Here is a 20,184-nt window from a genome sequence, read left to right as displayed (position 1 = left end):
GGGGGGGGGGGGGGGGGGGGTAATGTCAGGTGGGTGAGGCAAAACACTTCAGTCAAATTCTAACTATTTTTACGTAAATAAAAAAAGCATAATGCACCGGAAAAATTCATATACCTTCCATTTCCAAGTTACAACAAAGACTACTGTACTTCTTTAAGCACCACACAATATGCTCTAAAATATTAGTTATCAAAGCTAACTGAAATTAGCTTCTTAATACCAACATGAAAATGCCAACTGGACAAAAATCCGCACGAACTTATAAATCAATCTAATATTTTCTCGACTTTTGAAATATTTATCGGGTTATTTCCGGCATAGCGTTAATTCATCGCGCTTTTCCGATCGAATCGTTCAGTCAGATGATTACAGTTCGTTTGCAATCTCTTTTATCTCTAAATGAATTTCGCAACGTATTCCGCATGTAATAGGAGGGAATTTGTTTTTTTTAACATTTCTCAGGAGATACATTTTTCTGTTGAATATGGAATGCGTTGCGAAACTCATCCAGGTAAAAGTGTCGCGACTTTTAATCCTTTGCATCATAATGGGTCGCTCAGTGACCCATCTTTTTCCCCTCAGTTTTTAATTATTTTAGCGAATTTATTGACATTAAGTATCGGTTTTTTGTTTTCGTGGAATATCGTGTGTGATACATGAACAAATATAAGAAAAGTGTATATGTGTAAATTTTTATTTGTATAATAACCATAAATAAAATTACAATTTTTGCTTTTAATGAAAAAAAATTCATTTTCTATTAAACTATTATGAATATCGAAACGGCAGTTTAAACACTTATGTAGGACACCCTAAAATGTTTTTCAAAATTTTGTTAAATTTTTCACATTATTTTTTATTATTAACTAATAATTTGAAAAATATGGGAAAATCAATACTTGCTATTATAAATCCACATAAATAGTTTGAATATCTCTTATAACGATGTTTTGGGGATTTTTTGGATTCCTGAATCCTAATTTAAAGTCAGAATTTTTAAATTTTTTAAAATCCGAAATGATAATACCAGTATGAACCAGTATAAATTTTAAAATATTCTTTTCTAATTCGTAATTAGCGACCCGAAAAATCCCTGGATACAAAGTTAAAAAAAAATCGATCTAATACAAAAATTTGTGACAAAAAAGGTTAATTATCTGGCTATAGCTACGTCAGTGTCTATGACAATGTTAGTGACAGTGTCAATGTCACGTCACAAGCCAGAATGGTTGTATCGGGAAGTTAGAACGGCGCAGAGCACCGGGATGTGGGCGGCAATGCATCATTTATTTACAGATTTATTAAATTATTTATAATGCGGAATGTTTCCGACTTTAACGGATGTTTAACAAATTTGTCGGGAATAATGAAATAACCGAGTCGAAATTTAGGTCGGTACGTATGGTTCATTACAGTGGCGTAGCCAGAAAAAAGTTTCGGGGGGGACTGTACTTTTAATTTTTGACGAGCAAAAAAAGGTCATTCGAACAAATTTTTCTCACATTTAGCGTAACCCAGAAAATTAATTTCGGGGGAGGGGGGCTGCAGCCCCCTTAGCCCCCTGGCTACGCCACTGGTTCATTAGTATTTAAAGAATCATTCTAGCTTTGTGTGAATTTTGGAGTGTTCGTTATTATTATTTAACAAATAATCCTAGCTTTGTAAATCTCGAATCATTCGTCAATCTATATTTATTTCTTAACGGTCCATCGATACCAAATTATAATTAATGATATTCTCAATAAAAGATTCTAAATTTGTAACTATGATTTTGATTATTACAATCATGTTAATGATGCTTTTTGGCACGCAAAAGGAATTTTATTTAAGATATGCTAACATCTTTCTTCACTTTTATTTAACTTCGTTATTTATACGAAATCTAACCTTCTGTTGGAATACAAAATTATCAAGCACACAATTGCTTAATTTTTGCCTTTTTAATTCGTTTTCCTTTTTAAACCCTATAGAAAAATTCCTTCTAAATCCTATAGAAATTTCCAAAACTAAAAAATAACAATACAAGATATGTTAAAATATAATAATACATACATATATATTATAAATAATATATATTAAAAATAATAATAAAGAAATTACGATAAAAGGATTCACCTCCTTTGCGTGAGTCGTTACTTTCATAAAAACGCACATTTTCTATCTGCAGTAAAATAAGTCACACAATTGATACATTTGCTTATCGAAATTACGAGTAGAGATTACACAGATATTAAGATGACCGAGTATCGAACAATTCTAAAGAGTCTTTATCCAAGATTCGACATTGAGGGAACGGTAGCAATCATTAGTAATATCAGAGTAAAGCAATAACATTATAGAGTTATATCTCGAGGTTTCTTATTGGTCCTTCAAAAACGTAAACTTGCACAGGGTGAATGCAGAAGTAAGATTTCGACCCGCGCGGGGTACATCGACTATAGAATTCAGTTATATGGTTAGTTGATTCGGTTTTATGGCGGGCAGTTTTACAGTTGCTTATAAATGCATGAGCGAGAAAGCTAGAGAGAGAGAGTTCACGCGCAGCACGCTTTTATATGAGTCCACTTCACGCGAGTGCTGCTGCTCGCGAGAAGGCTGATTTATCACGACGCGCGTATACCGCCGGAAAAAAATTACTCGCGATTTCTCGCCGCTAACGTCATAATCCCATACGGCAACGGAGTCTTATTGGCGTGGCGGAGCGGAGTTCGAGGAAAAATCGGCGAAAAGAGAAAAAAAATATTCCAACTCGAAGATCGAGTCCGCGCATTTATATCCCGAGCGAGATTCGCCGCGATTTCATGACCGCCCACTATGGGGTGTCCCAGACATACGGCGACGAGCCAGCTTTCATCCTTTTATCCTTTATTTCTCTGTCGAACTTCCCCAACGTCTCTGATCGAACCGTCTGTTCTGCGTAAAACAATAATAGCTGAAATAAATGATCGCCGAGATGGAAACCGATAGTTCGCGGTAACTGAAACCGCGGAGGAGACGAAAGTGATGTGGCGCGGAGCAATAATACTTTATCCTTCGTTCAATTTTCAAGCAGACTGACGAACTTGACTCACAACTCGCGAGAACCGCCCGCGCGGAGATATATAATTAACGTAACGCGAACGGAAAACCGTGACGAACGACGACTGTCGTCGCGTTTTCGCGCGAGAAGGAGGAGCGGGAGAAATCGCTCTTGGATTAATCTATGCGTCCGTACAGATGAGGGGTGGTTCGCACAGCTCTGGCACATACATTCCACAAATATATTGCGAACTACAATATATCCCGCCGCTACAGACGAGCAGGCACACGGAAGGTCGGAAGAAGCATCGTCCGGTGTTCCGCAAAACCGTTTCCCGTTCAGAAACGCAGCGGCGGCTTTCGGCCGCGAAACACGGCGGAAATATCGTCGGCGCATATATAGAAAGCGATAAATCCTCGCGGCCTTCGGGTGATACAGTTCGCCGAGGATAAACGGCGAGGTGTATAAGGATAATTTAATGGCCGCGAAGGCGACGGACCGAGAGTAAGTTATCCCGCGACCACCGCCGCCGCCGCCGTCGATTGTGCGCGGGTTTCTACGCGCGGCGACGAGAAGGAGCCGCGGAAATATGGCTCGAAGGAAATAAAACGCGCCAGAAAATACGCCGGATACGACGGGAGAATAAAAGCGTGGTGTTGGCGGCGGGGGTGAGAGAGAGAGGGAGGGAGAGTTTTGCTCGCGAAGCAGAAACGCGGAGGCCGATCGTTCTCGCAGATAACCGTTCTTGGCAGTATTATCGCGTTCTAAGAGCCTACTCCGTCGGTTTTATCGTTTGCATTTAGCAGTCGGCGAATATCGCGACTGAATTCGGAGAGATTTACTTGCCACGGGGACGGCGGAGGCGCTCGCATTTATATACCGCGCAGTGGTGTGAAACGCGAAAGCTACTCCCGGCCGATGATTATGCGCGTATAAATACGATTTCCATAACAACCGGGGAATAGGCGGTCGAAAATAGTCGGGGAATGGTAGGCGTGAGTTTTCTGGACTTTTGCCCTATTTGGGTTCGGAGATTCCCTCCGAGAGGAATTAATTTCGCCCGAATGTGCTCCCATGACCCGATGTCCATTTCTTCTTACAAATCCTACAAACTTGAGGATTTATTGCCCGTATATAGTCCACTGAAGTACTTGAGAAAAATTAGAAATATATGATAATATAATATTTCCATATTCTATAAAAAATGTATGGTGCATGGATACACTGCAGTAGCAATATATCTTTACATCACATTTTTATAATTTATTTTATTTCTTATTATTTTATTCTATTTTATTTTATTATTTCGCTGACCTTTAAACTTTTTTATCTCTCTGAATCACAATAAAGTATTGCATATATCATTTTGAATACGTATATTGAGAAAAAAAAATATAAAAATAGTAAATATTTCTTGCTTGACTTGTTGAACAATTGCAAAGATCATCAGTGTCATTGATCTTTCCAAATCTTGTATCAAATTTTCATCTTCGTTTTTCTCGAGATGCACATATTTCATGTAGGTTGGATCATTCTGGTATAATTACAACCAATTGTTTGTAATTACTATCAGAGATACGACATAGATTAATTTGTAGTTTTTCTTCAAATTTCTTCATTATTTTTAAGATATGACCAATACACTTTTAGTACTGCAGCGCGAAAAATTTTCTGTTTCTGAAAAAAGGAAAGAGAGGAAGGGAGAGTAAGAGCCCTGTAATCCGAGTGCGGACTAATTTTCGTCGTTCTCACGGGCCTTTAAACGCGTCGCTCGCACACCTGCGCGTTACGAAAGCGGAGTAATCGGCGGAAAAATCGCGATTCAAACGTACCCCAGCCAACCAGCCCCGGCCAATCGTGTCTGCCCGTCTGTCCGTCCGCCCGCCCGTCCAGCCGCATTCCCAGGGAGTCGCGCTCGTGCAATTCGCATTCGGCAAGGTAAACGTCGGGCTTTTTCCCCGGAGAATGTCTTTGCGGCCGGCCGCTTTTAGCGAGAGAGCTTCCCGACTGATGCGCCCGGACATGTTGCAGTATAATGTGCTATGGGCGCGCCGTTGCCGCGTAAGCGCGAAACAATGGCGGCACGGCGGGACCGGGCGTAATCGCGGAAGATTTTTCGCCACCGCGGGGAAATCGCGCGTTAAGTTTTCCGAAGCCCCGCCAGCTGGAGAAGCGTGTGCGCGGCCGCGCTCGTGTCATTTGCATCGCATAATCCAACCGCCATCCTCACGCCGGCGGCTTTAATATTTACGAAGTGTTTTCTCGCACTTTCGGCTTTTTTCTCTTCTTTTCCCCTGCGCGGCGAAAATTTGTTTCGTATTTTCCATGTTATAATTCACGACGTTCCTCTCCCCGCCCCCTCTCTCTTCTTCTTCTTCTCTCTCTCTCTCTCTCTCTCTCTTTCCTTCCCTTGGAACGCATGCATTTAAAGTGTCACGCCATTCTGAGGCACTGAAAAAAATGTCAGAGGTCGTTAATTTTTTTCAATGGAAGTATAAATTATGAACAAGTTTTTTCATTTATAATGTTTAGTATAGGATTTAATGAATATTCTGTGAAGATGGTTTTAAAAGATATTAAACAAAAACAGTTTATGGTTATGGAAGATGTCCTGCGAAACTCCTTTGCTGAAATTCACACTGATGGTGTACACGATATCTTGAAAGCCAATTGTCCAATTGACTTCTAATTTGTCACGTATTTTTGACAAGATTATCTGGAGCGCGAGATTTTTAAGATATAATTAATCACTATTTTCATAATAAATGTTTAAAGTTAAATTTTTTATCGACTCAAATCGACTTAAATCGACTTTTTGCCTTTAACTGTAACTTCTACGATTTTTCATTTTTCTCAAAACGTTGCGTTCTAGATTGTGTTGAGAATGTTTGCCGAACTATAAAAATCAATCGGACAATTAGTTTTCGAAATATCGTATACATCATCAGTGCACATTTCAGTAAAAGAGCTTCGCGGAGTTTTCTATAACTTGGCTATTTTTTAATATTTTTTAGAGCCATTTTCACGAAATTTCAATTTTCAAATGTACTAAATATTGCGAATAAAGAAACTTGCTTATAATTTATAGTTGCATTGAAGAAAATTAATGATTTCTGATGTTTTCCTCGGAGTTCAGGGTGACGTGATCCTTTAAATACGATCGAGATGAGGGCGACTAATAATATTCTCGCGGCGCATCAAATACGAGAAAGTATTTTCAAATCACGGCAACGCGGAGTGTGCGCCTCGATTCGATGTTGAATAACCCGCTAATTGCGCGACGTGCAGTGCGATATCGTGTCCATTTCAATGCGCTGCGACCTGCAGACTTTTTTTCTGGCCACTTTCCTTAAAAGAATTATAACCGAGCGTTGAAGCTATGTGCACTGCTATTAAGGAGCGGGTAACGCCGCGCTTTCGAGTTTATGCAGCGGGTCTGTGCATACTAATGTTAATTCGTTTAATTCCACTCTCGTGAAGGGCTTAAATAATAATTACACCACATGTGACTCGCATGCCGGAGCGCGGTTAACAGATCGAAGATTTACGCGGATATATGAGATGTTCATAAACGAATCTCGCGAGATTCAGATTTTGGATAAACGGTTTCTCGAATAGACAGATAGGCAGCTTTACCATACTGAAACAAAACTAAATTTGATTATTCAAATTTAGTTAAAGTGGAATCAACAATATGTTTGATAATTACAATAAAAAATTTAATTAAGTGATTACTCAATTTATTTTCCTTCTTTTAAGTAACAGTTATTTTCAGCAAAGAATATTTTCTTGATAAGTCTTAAGATATGCTCACCGCAAATTTTAAAAAAGCTCATTGTCGTACACTCAAAAAAGTTTATTCTCTCTACAACAATATCATAAAACCTTGAAAAAAGACTCTATATAATAAGCAAACCGATCTTTGTGTTTTAATTTAATATTCTTGATTAAAATGCTGAACTTACTAGGATTTAGAATTCATTTTGAATAAGTTTGGTGCTTATAATGAACTTTCAATGGATTTGCGAATGCACAAACTCACGAAATGTTTGAGCCAAGTAACATTCACTCGAATGCAATGTGAATTTTTCTGCTTTTATGTTTTCCACAAACGTGAAATAACAAAATAATCAGAAATAAGTTTCTTCCTCACGGTCGTCTCTCATCGTATGTCTGCGTATAACTGAGTCCCGAATTGAAATTCCGTTCGACAGCGAAGTTCATCCGAAATTAATACGCGGAACAAAGTTCCGATCTTCATCTCGGAGCACCGCGGCCCAATTCGCGGGGAAACCCCGATTCGCGATCACTCTCATCTGACGTTTCGCCGTTCTTGCACCGTTCAAACATGCACCGACTCGATCGAGGAGACACACCCACGAGAGGTGCGCGACGGAGTGCGCTCGCTGCACCTCACACAGGTGCGCACAGATGTACACAGGTGTGTATTGTTGCGGCGCGACGCGAAAGCGAACACCTGCAGCTACGCGCTGTCATGTCAGTGAAATTTCGTTAAGCCGGCCGCGACAGATTCGCGTAATCGCTTTTCCCGCATTTTCACGCGCACTTGAGAGAGAAAAATGAAGAGAGAGAATGAGAGGAGAGGACAGAGAGTGGGAGGAAAATGGAAAGATAAAAACACACGAGCGCGAGAGATCGTCAAAGGAGTTAAGGATATTCGTTTTAACTTGACGCCGTTATTCATACCGCTCCATATTTCATGTCCGTGCGTGAAAATGCGCGACGCGTCGTGTCCGACCACGAGCGGGCTTTATAAATTCGCGAGCACATCCGCCGCGAAATTCAACGGGCGTTTTTGAAAAGCACGCGTTCAGTTGACGCGCGTTCGCGTCACGTGAATTTGACGGCCGTAATATATTTTAATGTAATGTCGAGAGAACGACGTTAACCGCCGCGTGTCATTCGCTCGTTCCGTCCTTCTCTTTCCCTCCCTCCCCCCCCCCTCTCTCTCTCTTTTCTCTTGCACCGGCTGCGACTGGACGTGCTCGCATACGCGAGCTTTTGGTTATCGGAAGCACACGCCGCACGATTATTTGATATCTCGGTCAGTGGAAACGATGCGAAAGAGCAGTTCGTATACGATATTACATCGATTTCGCCGTGCAAACGCACGCGGCAGCGCTTTAACTCGCTGCGCAAACGGCCCCTTTTTGCGTAACATACACTGAGAAAATGTTTGGTACTTATGGCTATAATCACATAGAGAAATAATTATCAGACGATTCGTAACTATCGCAATATACTAATTGCCAAATATTACATTGAAATGCTTAACCAAATATTTTAAGCACTACGAGACTTTTTCAAAGCATAGTTATTTTGGTTCCACAAACAATATTTTTTAGTTGTTCTAACACGAAAATGGCAGCAGTATAACATGCGTATAAAGTCATTATCACTGACGTTATATACAGTAGGATTTAACAAAAAAATAATTTTCTTGGCCATAATTTACACAGAAAGAAAATCTTGTAACAGTTAAGGAGTGCATTTGGTTCAGCGTTTCAGTGCAATATTTGATATAATTAAATAATTATAATTTTCATATAAAAAATATGGTAATAGTTACCTTACCAACCGTCTAGTAATAATTATAAAATAATTAGTGAAACACAAGTTTTTCATTTACTTGAACCAATAAAGTAGTTCGGATATAATACCAATTTCAATCATTTGGTAGTAATTACTAAATATAGTTTAACTGTTACCAAAGTATTTGGTCATTTCTTATATTAATTATATAATGTAATAAGTGTCACTAAACAATGTGGTTTTATTTAACAAATTGTTTGATGATGCATGCTATGTAAATTGGTAACAGCCACCGAGTCGAAAGCACGTTTAGTCGAAAGCATCACCAAAGCATCTGGTAACTGGCTTAACGGCTATTAGCTTTTTTTCAGTGTACAATTCTAGTTAAATCTACTATTTTTTTCTCTCAATATACGTTGGTGTACGGCGCTCAACTGCGCGCGCGCGCGCGCTGAATTATCGCCCATTGGGTTTTGCTCCCTGATTGTTCGGTTAATTAATATTCTTGGAACGAAAACATCCAAGTGACGCGTTCGCTTTGTTCGCTGCGAGAATAAGCGCAGCTTGCGTAAATTGAGAATTGTAAATAGACCATTTTTTTCTTGCATTCGCGAAATTCGATATATGACTCTGCGTGATCGCGGTTCGTTTGTTTTCTTTTCTTTTCACGCGACTGCAAACGAATCTCGTTTCGTAATTAATAACCCCCCTCCCCCGTTAAATTGATACATTACATTTTGCAATTTTATACGATCACATGGGAGTTTATTCAAGAAATCATTCGGAAAAAATCTGCGAATAACGAAGAGTGAAAACATCCCTCGCCCATTCGGCGCGTATCTTTGCATGCGCGCGCATTGAATGTCTTCCTTTACGTTAGATTTATTGAGGTATAATCGAGGCACGCGAAAGCGACGCGCAAAATGCAATTTCATCCGCGGCACGAATGACTTGTGAATCACGAACATTAAATTGCCGATCAATCGTTTTCAGCGAGAAGTTTCGGCCTCGCCCTCTCTGCCTCCCTCTTTCCATCCCGCACTCTGCTTCCACCACGGCCGGCTCGTAATCGCGAACTATTTCAATAGTCGGAGTTCGATAACTCTCGTGCTCGTTAGCGCTTCGAGTGCGAGCGTAGCGTCAGAGGGAAAACGCGGTACTTCAGGGACACGGGGTATGCCGCGTGATATTAAATGGCGGAAGGAAGTATTTGAGCGGCGTGGGGGTGGGAAAAAAAGAGCCGCGAGAATGAGAATTCCTCGTTCTCGTGTTTCACAAGAGCGCTTTTCCCTTTTCCTGTCCCCCCCCCCTCTCTCTCTCTCTCTCTCTGTCTCTCTCTTTCTGTTCTCTTCTCTCTTCCTCCCTCTCTTTCTCTCTGTCTACCTGCCACCCATCTACTCACCCACTCCCCTGCCTACGCTTTGGCTTGCTGCACCATCGACACTGCCTGAAATTATGTCTACGTGCCGCGGATGCGATAAATTTATTCGCTATCGCGATCGCGTGGCCACGAAAAAAGCGCTTCGTCCCTTTCTCTCTCTCCCCATTCTCTCATTTCCTCCTTTCTATTTATTTGTTCTTTTTATTCTAAGCCCTCTTCACACGCCATCGCATTTCAAATGCGCTGCTCATAATGATTCGGCGACTGGACGCCTAAAAATTGTGCGAAATTGCGAAAGAGACGGCGACACGAACGTCGCAAATTTAATGGACGTGAAAATCCGCGAAATTGCGAGGAAAGTGGCGTTTTTTACATCTTCAATGGATACGTGCGTATCTCGAATGTTTTGTGATCTCGTTACTGTAAATTTTATTAATTTCAAAGTGATTTGTGTGTGCGTATGTGTGTGAAGTTTCCCTGCACACTCTCTCTTTCCCTCTCCTTTCCCCTCTTTCTCTTCGAGACTGCCGGCGATAACGATCGACAATTGTTCACGGCACAATTAGATCAGATGGTTGATTTATACGTTTGATCGAATATGCCGAACGCAAATGATTTCATACGTATGCACGTGTACGCACAATGCAGTATGCAAATGCACAAATATTTTTTGTATCATTGTGCATCGAGTGTAAAATTTGATGTCCGCGAATTTTTCGCTCCAAAAAAATGTAATTTTATTTTTACCAGGATTTTCTCAGAGCTTTAACAGATGAGCCACTTTGCGCTACGTATATATAAATATATTTCTCTTAGCCTAGAAAGAAAAAAATTAGAATAATATCTAATAGACTTCCGATTAATAATCCTTTATATATATAGATAGATAGTCTTTATCAAAAGAGAAATATTTTCAGTAAAAATTTTGACTAGAATATGCAAAGAGCACTTTGCAACTAGAGTTTTTTTTTCTTTTTTGAGCGTTAAAATACTTTTCTTTTAGTCTTTGAAGAATCCTCTTGGGGTCAAACAATAAGAAGGCTTCGCTAAAGATGAGACATTATTTTTTTTAATATTGATGTCGTATTTTCTCGAAAAAATCGAAAATATTCCGCAAACGCGTCGGCTGTCCTCGCATCTGCGCAGGGAATATTTTTCCGAATTTATAGAGGCGTGTTAGCTTTTTCCAGCCTATTTCATGATGTACAAGTATGATATGCATTTGAAGATTCCAAACTATTATTCGCAAAAAAAGCTCTCTACTCTCCATTATATATATTTATATATATATATATATATATTTCCGAAAAAAAAGAAAATCTTTGTTGGATTGTTCTCGCGATCATACGTTATGTCGTAGCTGGGGATAGTCTCGTCATTTTCGGCGATTCTCAGTGACGGGATCTCAACTCACGGACTCATTTTAATTGAATCTGCTCGCGGAAATTTGCGCGCGGCCGCGCACGACCCAATTTCGTAATTAAAGCGAGCGTTACACCCGCGCTGCGCGCGTTTTCTTGCTCGCTTGCACGCACGCTCGTTTACACGGCCGCGGGCTCTATCCTGACCCGCGGTCCGGTTTGCTGCAAGGTCCAACGACCGACGTCAATCGTCGTCGAGAGGTTCGTCGTAAAAGCGGAAGGGTCACATGAATTAAGAGCGGCCTCGTAGGACAACAAAATCGCCAAGTGACTTAAGCGCGCGTCGTTTGTGATGGCGTAGGGAGCAAGAATTTAACTTGGTCAAACATCAAATTTTTTATGTCAATGTAGAATGATTTTTGCTTAATATATTGATATACCTTTGTCTAATAAGTCGATTGCTAAGCGACTAACATTAACATCAATCTGCATTATTCCTTACATTGAGAAAAACATGGTACTTGTACTTCTAATTATACTTTGGTACAATTATAATCATATAAAAATAATGACTATAAATTATGGTATTTATTGTAATGTTCTGCTGCGAGAAAAAATGTTTAATATTTGTAACTATAATCACATACACAGAGAGTAAAAACGTAATAAAAATGTAATAAAAATTACAATATAATTTTAGTATTCCGGGAATAGATTGGCATTCCGGGGATAGAAAATTATAATAAAACATAGTAATAATGACCATAACATGATCATTTTTACATTTATGAAAAATTTTACTAAAAATTTTTACTAAAAATTTACTAAAAATTTTACTATGTTCATGGTCACTTTTACTATGTCTTATTATAATTTTCATCATAGTGCCAATCTGTTTTCGGAATACTAAAATTGTAATTTTTATTTAAATATTACTTAAATATTATATTCTCTCCGTGTAGAGAAATAATATAAATTGAGGTCAAAGAAGGTTCATATTAGAATTTATTTTTTCAATAAATTCTAATATAATGTACATGATAATAACTTTATATGCATATTATTTATTTATTGTATATTTATATGCATATTGCAACCATTTTCGTATTAAAACAACCAAAAATTATTGGAGACTATAAACTAATGATAAAGTAACTATAATATTCTAGTTAGATTTTATTATATTTCCGAACATTTTCAGGAATCATTTAAAGATACATTTAAAGTTTTTTTTATAGTTTATATCACAATTTGAAGAAGTTGCGGAAACTTGCGGTTTTTAGGAGAACATCGGCAACATACGACACGATCAAACTTTTTTTCTAAATACAGAATAATGTTACGCAAATGTGATCATAAAATGTAGAACATGTTATGAAAAAACTTGTGGTGTCTTTCTATATATATCATTCTATACAAGTTTCCGCAAAATTCCGAGTAAAAGAAATATAAATTTCTAAATCTGAGTGATGTCATAGAATTTTTACCAGAACTCGATATATAACTAATAAACTAATACTTTAATTGACATGCATCTAAAAGATTATTTTTTTTATTTGATGTTCAAATATTTTTGGTATCTACAATTTGGTTGGCATTATTATATTTTTTATTTGTGTCACAAGTAAAAAGGAGAAAGGAGTGAAAAGGAGAAAACAAAAATTAGTAAGAAAACGAAATACACAAACAGCAATTAAGTTTGTTGGTTGCAATTACCAAACATTTGATTTTACAATTTTTTCGTTTCGTTAACAAAATCCTTTTTTCAGTGTATTATAAACTTTAATTTAAAAGATGATTTAGAATATTGGCCAGGAACATTTTATAATCTTACATTGTGCGGCGGTTATCGTATTTCGCGACGAGGCCGCTAACAACGAAGCGGAATGGAGCAAGGTAGAACGAATTTTACGGTGTCGCTCGTGAGTAATTGAGTTCCTGAAAAATAATTCAGTCTCGCTGATCATCTGAGGCGCGAGTCTTCCTTCTTTACTCCCTCTTTTTTTCTTTCGTCGCGCTTCGAACGCGAAGAATCTCTCGTGCGAACGACGCCGCCGTTCGAAGGGCGAATTTTTACCGGCGTCGCTCGTCAGTAATGCAGTTTCTCGAGAATAATTTAGTCCCGCGGACCGATCCAGCGAGTCTTTCATGGAATATGTTAAACATAGAGAACTTCTCGCGAAAGCACAACGGGGCTGGGACTTGCTTGTCGTAGGGACTCTCGCCGAAAGTTGGCGAGAATCCAACGTCGAACTCGTCGCAGGAAAGGGTGGCTAACTGGGACGCGAGAGTTGCGCGCCGTTGTTTACCAAATGGCGAAATGGAAAAAGTGCGATGGACTTGCGTGGTGTTTTGCTCGACGCGGTTTCACTTTCGCGCGGTCCAACGATTTCTTGAGAGAAATACTCGAAATAGAATCGCCCCTGCCGAGGCGGTTCTTTAAGCTGCGCCATTTCGCGCGATTTGCATCCCTCAAATCCGATATGCGGTTTCCGAATATTTTTGTCTTCCCCGACGAAGGGTCTAATTTAATTTGCACATAACGGGACCTCGTTCACTCGGCGAATCGATGCGTGAAAAGTCTGGCGACGCTATGAGGGATATTTCTTTCCCCTTTAATTGTGTCCCTTTTAATCTTATCTCCTCTCTCCGATCGTATAACGACGTCGCGTGTCTCGTGTTAAAATATCTCTGCACCTAAAACTGATAAAATCTTATTCTTAGCGGAATCCTCTTACGTTACGGCCGCGAGAGGACTCTTCTAAAACCAAATAGAAAATATTCTAATACTCCAACTCTAATTGTAAGATGCCATTTCCTGTAATATCGTATTCTACCGAGAACTCTTAGAAAAAGTATTCCTCTTTCCATGAAGTGAACCATTAATCAGAAATCTATTACATTGAAAGAAAGTCTTATGATAGATTTAAGTATTTTTATTACATCAGCTTACATACTAAGAAGAGAAAAAAATCTTGTAATAGTTAACAAATGCATTTGGTCGAGCGTTTCATTGCAATATTTAGTAATTAATATCAAATATGTGGTGATAATTATTACCAATCTGATAATAATTACAAAATGATTAAAACACATTTTTCGTTTAATTGAGCTAATTACACAGTTTAGCAAATAATTTGGCTATAAATACTAAATAGTTTAACTATTACTAAAGTATTTTTGGTCATTTCGTATATTTATCACATAATGTACTGAGTATTGTTAAACACAATATGCTTTTATTGAATAAATTGTTTGCTGATCTATATCCACGTATAAATTACTAGTATAATAGTAGTCGTCAAAATTTAGCAACAGATACCAAGCCTTGCTAAAGTTATTTGCTAATATTTACCAAATTATTTAATTATATTCATTAATTGAAAGCATTACAATGCAGTTGATAGCTATTATCCAGGCTTGATGATTATAATCAAATATGTTTCAGTGCAGATATTATTCCATCTTTTTCTATTTCTTTTGAATCAAAAGGAATATATTTACTTAAAGTAGAATCTCCTCTCACCACATACATACACATTGAGAGAAAAAATATCTAAAACATAATAAATATCTGTTTGGTGTGGTTACTAATAACACACAGTACCTACATACACATCTGATTCTGTCATTTAAATAGAATAAAAAATTTCTTTTATATAAAAAGCAAAGATTTTCTTAAGGTTTTAAGAAAATATATATTTTCTTATTTGACAAATATTACAAATTAACATGAGTAAATATGTTATTAGTGCCCATTGAATAAATATTTATAATTTTTTAAACATTTTCTCTGTCAGTGTAGAAGAAATTTCTATCAAGAACAAGACTTGTACTACAGATAAAGACGAAATTCCTTTAGCTGGAAGAATACAGGATTTTCTTTTCGGTTTTAAAAGAATCCTCTTAAGATCATATATATAAGAGGATTCTGTTAAAGATGAAATTATATTTTGTTGGACGCGGTTCAGTTGGAGGTAGATGAGGTTTACGGATACTTAATAGGAACACTATTTGGATACTAGGTCATTATTTTAGACAGTCTCGAAAGTTCATCGTACGGTCGCTCGTTCGGGTCGAGATCGAACCGATGGAATTGGCGTAACCTCCTACAATTTTAGCCTCGCAGAAAGCTCGCGCGCGGATCTCGCGAAAAGATTACATCGCAGGGGGGTGCAAAACAATCCGGCATAAAGTGACAGGAAACGGAGTCCTGTCGATATTAATATTTTTGCGAAGCGCGCGAGATGTCACACAAGGCGTCGCGAGTCTCTCCTTCGTCTTCGACACGAACTCGCGTTCATTTTTGTTCCGTAATATTTTATATCGGATCCGTCGCACAGAGACATTTTGCCATTGTCGCATTTAACCCGTTGTCCCAATTACCTCTCCATTGATCGTAATAATAATTTACCATTGTAGCGTTGGAAACTTTTAGAAACGGGGCTAAGTGCCGGGGTTATAAGCAAATAAAGTTAATTGCTGGAAAAATGTGTTGCGCGCATGTACACCACTCTTGAATTGACCGTAGTTATGCCGGAGAATAATCCAACCCACACGAAGTACGTTTCGAGAAAAATGAAGATAAAAATTTGATGCATGATTTAGAAAGTATAAATAGAAAAAATAAATATGACTTAAAAAAGTATAGAAGAATAGATTTTTCGCAATCGTTCAAGAAGTCAATTTTCTTCTGTTTAAAGATATTCATTGCTCTGAAAGAAAAAAATTGTTGATCTAATAAAATAATAAAAATAATTATAGTTATTCCAACTTTTCTTGGTTGTTCTAATAGTAGTAGTAACATGCATATAAAGTTATTGTCATTAATATCATAGTAGTATTTAATAAAAAAAAAATAGTTTTTTCTTGACCATAATTTATAATAATTATTTCTTTGCATGATTATAGTCACAAACACCAAATATTTTTTCCTCAATATGATAAGCTTAAGCCTTTAAAAAAGTAGGTAAAAAAGACACTAAAAAAAGAATTAGTAAAAAATAGCGCAATTATTATAAAATAAAAAAATATTTTTTAATTAATTTTAACTAAGGCTTGAATTTTATTTTATGTAGAAAGACGTATCGATTACCCCTATTGGTAATAAACATTCAGTAATCATAATTTTGTTGGTTGGATTATTCTTGCATAACCGTGACCAAATTTGTCTCGCTCAAAAGCATTCTTCTCGACTTATATTTCGAGATTATCGTCGTGCGGCATTTGGCATTTCACTTCTTCTCGTTCGAGAGTTCGGTGTCTTGTAAGCAAACTAAGAAAAAGGATCTTGCTTTTGAAACGGAAATTTTATCTTCACCGGAAGATAATTTGGTTAAAATGGAATGAACCAAATGTTTGGTACAAATTTGATTGCGCCAATCTCAATGAAATTGTGTTTTACTTTCTCAACAATACACATACTTGTGACACAAGCAAAGATATGACACTGTCATCTAAATTGTATGTACCAAATATTTTAGTTCAAAGAGAAAAAAATGAAAGAAAAATAGAGGAAAATGACTTTTCAATGGCATTCTTGAAATTTTTAAGTCTGCATTTTCGTGAAGTAATGAAAACGACAAGCGTTTAATCTCGAAGAGGCTCAGATGGTACAGGGCCCTTGGGTTGATGAAACCCACTTAACCTGCGAATAGAATCCGCCCTTGCAGTGGACAGAATGATACATAGGGTGCTCCACAACAACGGAATGAGCTTTTAACCGCAGCTGCCCTCCGCCAATGCGAGGTCAATTCTTCCTCGGCGCGAACGCGTCCACTGTTCGGGCGATCATTCGCCGCACGATCTTTCTGAAACGTCATATATCCTAATTGTAATTATTGTAAATGTAATTAAGCTTCAAGCAAGAGAAGCTTCCGCTTGAAATGAGCTTGAGGTTAATCGAAGAATTTCTTTTCACGTCTATTTGCGAAACGTCGGGACTCAATTTAGCGGAAGGCGAATTCTCGTCTTTTTGTCCTCTCGCGGCTAATCACGCGGAACGCGCTTTCGGCGCAGTTCGACCAAGGAATCCTCGGAATCGAGGATCCATGATCCTCGCCGGGGTGGCCTTGGGACACCCCGTAGACATGGGGCGAGATACCGCGTCGAAGCGACGCGCCGAGGTACAAAGCCGGGTACAAGCCGGGCGGCAGGAGAGAGATCGATCGTACGCGAAGAAAATTGGATGGCACGTCGCGCCGCAAAACAAATGAACGTCGTGGCCGGGCCACGTGATTAGCTATCAAGTCCGGGACGATACCGGGATATTAACCAATCGAGCCGGTAGTGAAAAGACTGGGCCGTCGTTTGCCTTCCTCTTCCTCTCTCTTTCTCCCTTTTTTCTCCCCCTCTGTACACACACTCGATGTGTGCATACTTGGGAGGATCTTCGGAGATCCGGGGCATCAAAATTTGTATAGACGAATCAGCGAATCCCCGGACGAATACACGTACGAGCAAACAACGGCGAGGAATCAAAGTCGTTTTTTTTTTTAGTGAGGGAGTATGTACCGAGCGAGGCGATTATTCACTGCGATCCCTTTTTAACGATACACATGTTCCTGGATATGCATGCAGTTTGCGTAGACGTCCGTTTAGTTATTGGTTAGTATTGGTATGTTTTCATTAGTTGCAAAAATATTGCGCAGGAACTGAACAAGAACTCGGACAGAGATTATTCGGTCAGTGAAGCAGTTTACTGTACGTTGAGAGAAAGGAGCGGTTGATCTATCTAAAATTATAATTTTTTAGCCCCAATCATGTATTTTATAGTAAAATAATAGTAGTAACACGGATATAAGGTTAATGTCATTATGGTAGTTATTGTCATTAAAGTAGAATTTAAAGAAGAAATGATTTTCTTGATCATAATCTATAGTAATTATTTCCCTATAATTATAGTTACAGGTGCACTAAATATTTTTTTCTCAGTGTACAATGTGTAGGTCGATTTCATCCAAGATATTGGCCGGTCCGAATATTCATAGTCCGATCTTATATTTAAGATCATCTTAAGTACTGTTTTAAGATGTCATGAACATAAGAATCATAGAGCCGCATTCGCATCTTAAGACATTACTTAAGACGGTCTTGAAATAAAATTCGATTATGAATACCTGCCATAATGTCGTTAATATTAATTCAGTCCTATAATACCTGTACGTATTATAATACCTGTTGTGAATAAATGTAAAACATTTATTTGTATTGTTAAGAGAGAGCTTAAAATTGCACGAACAATGAGCGAACGCGTATATTCGGAGAAAAACATGATGATGGTAATTATAAAGTGACAGTTACATACGAGTTTTGTATGTAAAATTGTAATGTATATAGTTAAATAAATTATATCGTAGTTGTTTCAACTAAAAAGCTTTAATTGCAATAATTGTAAAATAGTTTATTAGATTATACACATTTTAATTTTACATATGAAGTTGTTACTTCATATAGTTGCCGTCATCATTTCTTTTTCTCTGAATGTAGAAAAGAATAGAACAAGAAAAAGGAAATTAAAGGAAATAACACGCTTGACAATATTAAATCCTCTGCGACAGAAATGACAAGATTAGAAATAAAAGTGAGTGAAAAAGAAATGAGATATATGTGAGTAATACAGAATTTCAATACGAGAGACGAAAACACATCAAATTATTCTGGTGGTAATGATGAAAATGGGAACTGTTAGGATAGTTCAGACTCAGAATCTGATGAAAAATAAAACAAGAATGGATAAAAGGGCATGATGTGAAAGATATCACGTAAAAGGCAAAAAATATGAGAATATATATTACTAAAAATATATAAAAAATATATTATCAAAGATTTTTTTTTCTTGCTCTGTGATTCTCATTAGTATTAAAATTTTTTCATTTGGAAAGCATGCATAAAAAAGCGAGGTACTACTCGGGCAAATTTACCAGTTCTATAAGCAGCAGACTTGATTGTTAATCAGTCGAATAGTTTTTCGTCCATTCTCTGTTCTGTTTTCGTTTAGTAAATGGGATTAGTAAGTGAGTTGTTGCATATCTTTCGTGCATAGTAACTGCGGGAAAAGCGTTGCATCTCGATTAGAATTTCAAATAGTTTTGCTCTCCAGTTACTAGATAAGAGTCGACATAACTGACCGCTCGGAAACTGCATTAAATTTCTACCTGGGTGCCTTTTTTTCCCGGAGAAAGGCGAAGCGGACAGTGATGTTACATTTCACATGTTACATGAAATATCGACCCATGTAATCGCGAGTGCGATCTATGAAAATGTCGCGTTTCCAGCGAAGGAATTAGCCGACGTCACGATGTAACGATCACGCCGCGCGATGGTGCTCGAGGAGTGACGTTTGGAAGATCAATCATGGCTATCGTTTAATCCTGGGATACCTCGTTTGTTCGGCGAGAACGAAATTAATTTTTCGCCGCCGTATTTCGTTCACGTATCAACGGCAGCTTTGCGCCGTGGCCGAATTCCCTTAACACAGGATATCGGTGAGACAGGGGCAAACAGAATATAACCCTCTTTCCCCTGCCCTCTCATAACGATCTCTTCATCGTTCGTTTTACTTATTTAACGCTTATCAGCGAGATCGTCACGTCGTGTTTTCGGGCGGTCGACGGCGGCGGCAGCAGCTTTTCTACCCTCTCGCGACTGTGTAATAATTAAACGCGACCGTATTAAGTCGTTATCGGGTCGTAGAGATAGAAACGCGGCCACGCTCCTCCGTCATATATCGCGAACCGTGAGATTGAGAGAAACAATGCTCGTGAACGAGTTGCGCGGCGGATATACTGGGGCTCTTTTGGGACGAATTACGAGTGGCGAGTCACCGCCGAGAAAAAGAGTTACAGAGAAAGAGAGAGAGAGAGAGAGAG

At 38.3% G+C, this 20,184-nt stretch overlaps 1 protein-coding gene across 1 annotated transcript in view; it reads left to right on the top strand.

Annotated features, from left to right (window-relative positions):
* Positions 1–20,184, top strand: part of LOC116846806 — a 46,346-nt gene that overhangs the window by 6,425 nt on the left and 19,737 nt on the right. The window lies entirely within an intron of this gene.

The sequence above is a fragment of the Odontomachus brunneus genome, unplaced genomic scaffold, assembly GCF_010583005.1.
Source record: "Odontomachus brunneus isolate Ranch 3 - 2012 unplaced genomic scaffold, Obru_v1 Obru_scaffold_069, whole genome shotgun sequence".
In the NCBI taxonomy this organism is placed as follows: domain Eukaryota; kingdom Metazoa; phylum Arthropoda; class Insecta; order Hymenoptera; family Formicidae; genus Odontomachus; species Odontomachus brunneus.
Note: the sequence above shows the minus strand (reverse complement) of the source record. Positions and strands in the feature narration are given on the sequence as shown.